Genomic DNA, 7,109 nt, shown 5'->3' with positions numbered 1-7,109 from the left:
CCGGGTTCGGCCTTAGGCAGCGTGGATTCAGCCTCAGGCCGCCCTGGCCTCGGCCGGGGGTGGCAGATGGAGGGGCCGGATGGGGGGGGGGCGGCATCGGGGGCCACTTCGTGCCCGCCACCCTGGCCTCGACCGCGCTGCACGCCAGCCTTGGCCTTGGCCGCGGGTGGCGGAGGGAGGGGGCCGGACGGGGCGGGGGGGGGGGGGGTGTGGCATGGGGGTGGCATCTGGGGTCAGCCGCCGGAGAGGGGCAAAAGAGAGGGGGTGAGGGAGGGGAGAAGTCTGGAAACCCTAGCTCCCTCTGGTATATATATATATATATATATATATATATATATATATATATATATATATATATATATATATATATATATATATATATATATATATATATATATATATTCAACACCCCTGCCGGCGCCACCCAACTCCGGCGAGTAAAAGCCACCCCGGCTATTACTTCTCCCACCAGCATGCAATCCATAACATCAATGCAATTAAAAGTGCACATCTCTTATCTTCGGCATGGTGGGATTGGTTTACGGTCCACAATTTACGGTCCAAAAACTAACCTTTTACGGTGGCTTGGTGGGATTGGTTTATGCATGCAAATCGCACCATTGATTGCTATTTATTGGTAACAAATAAAATAGGCATTATTGCCATATTTATTATGCCCATTTTGCTCTATAATTGGTGGCAATTAATTGTCTTAATTTTGTTTACCCTAATACTCACCTCCCTCGTCAAAACTGTTAAGCAATAATGCATGGATTTGATCCCCACTTTCCCAGCCCCACCTGATGCTTCGTCAAGCTGTGATGGGGGAAAAGGAGTAAGCACTCCGTAGGGAAAAAGGAGTAAGCACTCCTTGTTTTCCAGAGAAAATTACTCCTTCGCTTACAAACTAATTACGGTCATAAGACCTCGTTGGAGCTCGAGAAGCTAGCTACTGACTTTTTAAGGCTGCGGCACGAAAATGGTGGATATTACGGTCCCAGAGGCTTGCCAGATTTCCGGTTGCAAGAGCCGCCGGAGTGCTGAAATCAAAAGGCATTAACACAGATGCGCAATGCAGGTTGGATTTGATTTTTACTATCGCATATGAAAGCAGAGTAATTTTGCTTGTACCATGCTCATCGGAGCTCCAGTGGAGGCTCCATCGCACGCGTTGAATCATATTCAACTCGCAGAATAATATTTCTATTGAAATATGGACCTAACATTTGAAGGATAATCCTATGTCAATTTGAAAAATACTTGTGACATTTAAAAAATTACTCCTATTGTGAATTAAAAAGGGTAAAGTCTATTTTTCAACCCTGAACTATCACGATAGTCCGATTTTGGCCCTGGAACTACGAAACCGGACATCCTACACCTCCAACTAATGAAACCGTTTGAAAAACAACTCTGGCTCAGCTAAAGGCGGTTTTGCTATAGTAAAATTTCCGAATTTCTAGAATTTCACACCTCTCTCATTTAAATAATAAAGAAAGCATAGTTAATATTGTCTAAAAATCATGATATTTTTTTGGGAGGTAGATCAAAAGACAAGGAATTTATATTGGCTAGATGTGATACATTAAACAAAATGGAATTTGAATTATAAAATTTTAAAAATAGGTAGAATTCAAAATTCCTTGAATTTTTAGGTCAGCTAAACCTATGATAAAAATGCATTAAAAATATGATAATTCATAATTTTTTATTTAGTTTAGTTAGGTATTTTTTTGTTAGCCCAATTTCTATAGAAAATCATAAATTAAATTTGAGGAATCAAATTTGATTCAAATTTGAGCATTGTGAAGGAATTCAAAAACTTTCTTAAAAACTTGGGCAAAAAAAAACCTTATTAAACTAAATAAAAAATTATGAATTATCATATTTTTAGTTCATTTTTATCAAAGGTTTAGCTGACCCAAAAATTGAAGAAATTTTGAAATCTAACCATTTAAAATTTTTATAATTCAAATTCCATTATGTTTAATGTATCACATCTAGCCAAAATAAATTCCTTGTCTTTTTATCTACCTCCCAAAAAAATATCATGATTTTTAGATAATATTAACTATACTTTCTTTATTATTTAATTGAGAGAGGTGTGAAATTCTAGAAATTCGAAAATTTTACTGTAGCAAACCGCCTTTGGCTGAGCCAGGGTTGTTTTTCAAACGGTTTCGTTAGTTGGAGGTGTAGGATGTCCGGTTTCGTAGTTCAAGGGCCAAAATCAGACTATCGTGATAGTTTAGGGTTGAAAAACGGACTTTAACCAATTAAAAATACTCCTGTCATTTGCAAAAGTACCTTCCTGCATACTCATTTAAAAGATTTTCCACACATACAAATTTTCATGCAAGCATGGATCACTGTGCACATAGAAGGATGCAATAATAAACAGAATAAGAAAGAATGAAGGTAATCTTGCATTAATCACGCAGTTTGTTGTCATGCAAACCTGCCTTACTTTTTCCTCAGTTGATCCACTGAACCTGGACTGCATGCTGACCGTATTAAGGAATCCAGTAATTACCAGTAAAATGGATCCGCCATAACGCCTGGTGAAGATTTTTTTAATATTTTTCAAATTCTGTGTGATTAGCTAGTGTTTTTTTAGATATGTCATTACATATTTCGCATGGTTCTAATTGTATCCAAAAACAAAGTTCGCTCATGACATAGAAGGGTCGCTTTTTACTCCTCTACAACTCCAAGTAGTAAATATTGAGCTCGACGCTGGCAACAGCAGGGAATTCCTGTGACAGATCGAGGAATTGTCGTTGCACCAATTAAATATTGTTTATCACTATGGTGCATTGAAACACAACCATGCTCCAAAATATCAGTGGCCATCAATCAAGTCTGCATTAAAACACCTGACTGTCAGCCAGCTTTTACCACTCGCCGGAGTCAAATTATTCATTAAATACACCCGCCCTAGAGATTTACTACCCACGAACCAAAGCACCGTAATTTCTCCCCTCGCCGGAGTTCTTGGGCTGCTCCGCCATGGATGTTAAATAGCTATTCAACAACCCGCATGCTAAATAGACCAGTCATATATATATATAGTATTATGGAATAATGCACCTGGGTGCATTCTATACATAGAATGCACCCAGGCCAACAGGCGCGCTTGGTCCAACAAGCACCTGAGCCCGACAAACCACCCCCGCACAGTACGCATGCATCCGATCAAATATTTGTACATGCTTCCTATACTAATCTATGTCGTCTAACACAAAAGTCAACTTGATGCATGCATGCATGGATAGAATCTTTTGTTGGTTCAATTCTTTGAAATAAAATTTCTCCTAAACCGTAACTTCGATTGACAAATCGTTTGTTGCATCTTACTCAATAAAATATACTTAACAAAACAAGATCCAATATCAATATATTTTTACTTTTTTTATGTAAATTGCATCTTTGTGTACCATCGATTGCAACTCTATATATTATCTAGTTGCAACTATATGTACTATTTGCATCCGATCTCTATAATTAGATTCATCTGTAAATCTGGATGCAACTAGAGTAGGAGTTGACTTGCAACTGTGTAGCAACTGATTGCATGTAACTTGATTGCAACTAGTAGTAATTAGGTTGCAACTGGAACAATAACTGGATTGCAATTAGTACTAATTAGAGGTTGCAACTAGTACTATCTGGTTGCAACTAACTAGTAACTGATTGTAACCAGCAGTAGCTGGGTTGCAAATGAGTAGTAATTGATTTTCAACTATTAGTAACGGATTGCAACTAATAATAACTAGCTTGCAATAAGTAATAATTTCTTACACAGGTAGTAATTGAGTAGTAACAGGTAACAACTTTCACTAACTAGACTTGCAACTAGATTGTAACTAGTTGAACTAGTTGCAATTGGGTAGAAATTAGGTTCTAAGTGGTTGCAATAAGTGTTAACTACGTTACAGCCAAGTTGCAATTGTGATGTGGCTGTGATGGTAACTTATAGTACAATGAAGTTGCAATTACGTACTTGAAAAAAAAGTTCATCAAATATAGTATTCATGGATCTCGGTTTGTTAAGCACAGTTTTTCCAACAACCTGCTGTAAATGGATATGAAATCGGAGCTATAGTTTAAAAGATATTGTATTTTTTCAATCCGAATCAAAAAAAGATTCTCTCATGCATGCTTTCTGGTGAGTGGCGGATGATGAGCTGTGATTGGTCGTCTCATATAATTTTGCATGCACGAGGTTGGACCAGCAGTTATATGAGGCCGACAAAGGATCTGTGCATTTCCTATAGCAATTGCACTGCACCTTGTTGTATTTTAGTTTCACCGTATATCTGTGTGTGTATATATATGTATATATATATATATTCTGTAGCCGGCCACAAAATAGTTTATTCTCTGGCCAGCCCAGCAGACCCACCGTCAAGCGAGCCATGGTCCGATGCGACGCAGCCATTTGGCCATTTATGCTTGTTGCGTAATTTGCGGGCGTCACTGCTGAGCCAACCACGTAAGCCGAGCCGAGCTGCAACCGCTGGTGGCTGGTAGTCACGGTCATTTATGGAAAATGAATGAACGGTAATTAGTTCGTGCACGCTGATTTCGGGAAAATCGAGTTCAGGTATGTCGCCGCTTGCACTAAGCTAGTGATAGAGAGGGTTACGATGACGCATTAGCATGGTTTAGTGTACACGTGCATGAGTTACGAGATTTCTAGAATGAGAGTGTGGTAAATATAAAACCAACGAAGGTAAATATCCAGGCAATTACGTTAATCCAGCTACAACAATAATATAACAAGATGAACCAGTTACTAGTATGGTTAAATTGTTACGATAATGCAAATACTGTGAGACGATTCTGACAAACCGGTCACTATAATAACAAGATGAATTACCACGAAAGTAGATATACAAGATTTCACGATAACAATTAGGAAAGTTCAACTAACGTTAACTAGGGGCACAAAAGCTTGCATGCTTCCAAGGTTGCTGACGACTTCATCATTCTCCGGATGTTGTAACTTTCGTACCACAAGTTGGGATCATGATCTTCAAATGAAGAGATTGATTTACCATAAAATAATTATAGTAATTCGGATGGCTCAAGACGACAAATAGAACGAGCGTCAATGCGCCTTATCTGTGATTTACGATAAGGTTTTATTTAATTTGTGCATCGAGCTTCAATACATAACACACCCATGCATTTGTGCATGGGGTAAACAAAAATAGAAGTACAAAACAATAAACACTAGGCATGCAGATATCATGATGAAGGCCTGCGGATGTTATCGAGCCGAAAGCTTCTTGATCATGCTCAGTGGGTTACTGGATTGTAAAACATGCAGAGGAGAGGCTTGACCTGAATTGAGGTACCTTTTCCTGCATTTGTAGTTTGACAAAAATTTGAAATAACGAACTAGATTGCGCTGGAAAGGTAGGCAATCATACAATATAATTCCCAGTAAAAAGAAAGACAGATCTAGCTTGCCAATCAGAATGATCAGAAATAATAGCTCCTCTATAGCGGCAATGGCAGCTGCGAGTGGCCAGTAGGTGTAGTAGATGCCTCTATGAGGTCAAGTAAAGGTGTTTCGTGCACAATTTATTAACAAAACAATTAACATAAATATGTACGTGGTGAGGGAGTTGGTCCATCAAAAACTAGTTCCCTGCTCCCTGACCTCTCTGCTGATAGCTGAAGAAGCCCACCCAAAACTCTATCTTTCAGATAGCACAATTGACTTGTTATTTGCAGCATACAACTCAGAGCACAAATCTAGGATAGTAGATGGCTAATTGACTATCAGGTCAATTATTGTAACATCCAGGTGCAAGGCTGAATGGGCACCACAAACATGGTAGCCTATATTTGATCAGAAATTCGGAAATAAACAAGTGCCAAATGCTGAATAAAATTGAAACATGGAAACTCTAAAAGATTAATCGATTATTGTGCGCATAGCATGAAATACATTAACTGTTGTTTTGACTATAAATCAAGTTTCATGAAAAACATATTGCTTCCTTGCTCGTCATCCATACAGCTCATAGTAATACATTTAATTTACTAGATGAGCGGCAAAAGATCCTAGAGATGCATATTTACAATAATTCCCATGGCTATATATGGTACATGATGTTCAGAGAAAGGTAGTTCTAAGTTCCCAACATAATAATGTGGTGACCAGAATGATGAGGATTGTTTTTCAGTGGTGATCCTAGAGATGCATATTGTACGCCAGTTTGCTTGTTGTAACGCTGAGCGAATCACAGGCGTGATCATCATTGTTAGTATAAGAATAAATCTCCATCCCAGTGGTGACTGAAAATCAAGTTTAGTACTTTAGTCTGCAACGAATTGGGGAAATTGGCGGTCGATCCAACAGCAAAACATAAGTTATGTATCACAAACCGTGTTCCTGCGCCCAGATTTGCCCAGGTTTATGTCGGAGCTGCGGCTGCTTGAGCCCATCACGGACATCTGCATTAGTCGTATGGGGAACGGAATTGGAACGGTGGTAAAGAAGAACTATTCTTTTACCCAGCAACTTAGTGGATGGATTCGAAGCTTTACCTCCGTCAGAACAGCATTGAAAAAAAAGGATCCCATGGAGCGACCAAACCCATCACCAGTAGTGGCTGCAGATGCCAGGAACTATTACGGTGACGCGAATGGTCTCGAAGCCCTGAGGAGAGGAGGCTGCATCGATACCACCTCCATCGGCGGCTTGTGGTCCTGTCCGGCGGCGGCGAAAGCAAAGGAATGCGGGGATTAGGAATGTCACCTGCAGATTTGAAAAGAAAGCAATTTCGGGGCACCGCTGATCCTCAGCGCTCGGGACGGGTGGCTGGGCTGAGCCGAGCCGTGGTCATGGTTGTTGAGCCAAGCCAGGATGGGGGCGGGCCACGCGTGCGGAAGCTGGGCACCATCAGGGTGCGTCCATGTGCACTGGTGCGTTGGGTTGGATCCGGCCACAAAATAGGCTATTCTATAGCCCACTACAAATAAACAGTTCCATATATATATATACACATATATATATATATACACACATATATATACACATATATATATTATATGAATCGGGTAGTGGGTTGAGAAATGAGCTTTTGGTGGGC

General features: G+C 39.9%; 1 long non-coding RNA gene across 2 annotated transcripts; it reads right to left on the bottom strand.

Annotated features, from left to right (window-relative positions):
- Positions 1-5,100: 5,100 nt before the first annotated feature.
- On the bottom strand, positions 5,101-6,869 carry LOC120686945. 2 transcript variants are annotated; one of them, XR_005680454.1, is made up of 3 exons: positions 6,565-6,869; positions 6,403-6,471; positions 5,101-6,312 (listed from the first exon to the last, which is right to left on the bottom strand). It is a non-coding gene; the product is annotated as an uncharacterized LOC120686945 (long non-coding RNA). The 2 variants fall into 2 exon arrangements; XR_005680453.1 differs by having other exon boundaries at positions 5,101-6,471; positions 6,565-6,866.
- Between the last annotated feature and the right edge of the window lie 240 nt (positions 6,870-7,109).

The sequence above is a fragment of the Panicum virgatum genome, chromosome 8N (assembly GCF_016808335.1).
Source record: "Panicum virgatum strain AP13 chromosome 8N, P.virgatum_v5, whole genome shotgun sequence".
Taxonomy (NCBI): domain Eukaryota; kingdom Viridiplantae; phylum Streptophyta; class Magnoliopsida; order Poales; family Poaceae; genus Panicum; species Panicum virgatum.
Note: the sequence above shows the minus strand (reverse complement) of the source record. Positions and strands in the feature narration are given on the sequence as shown.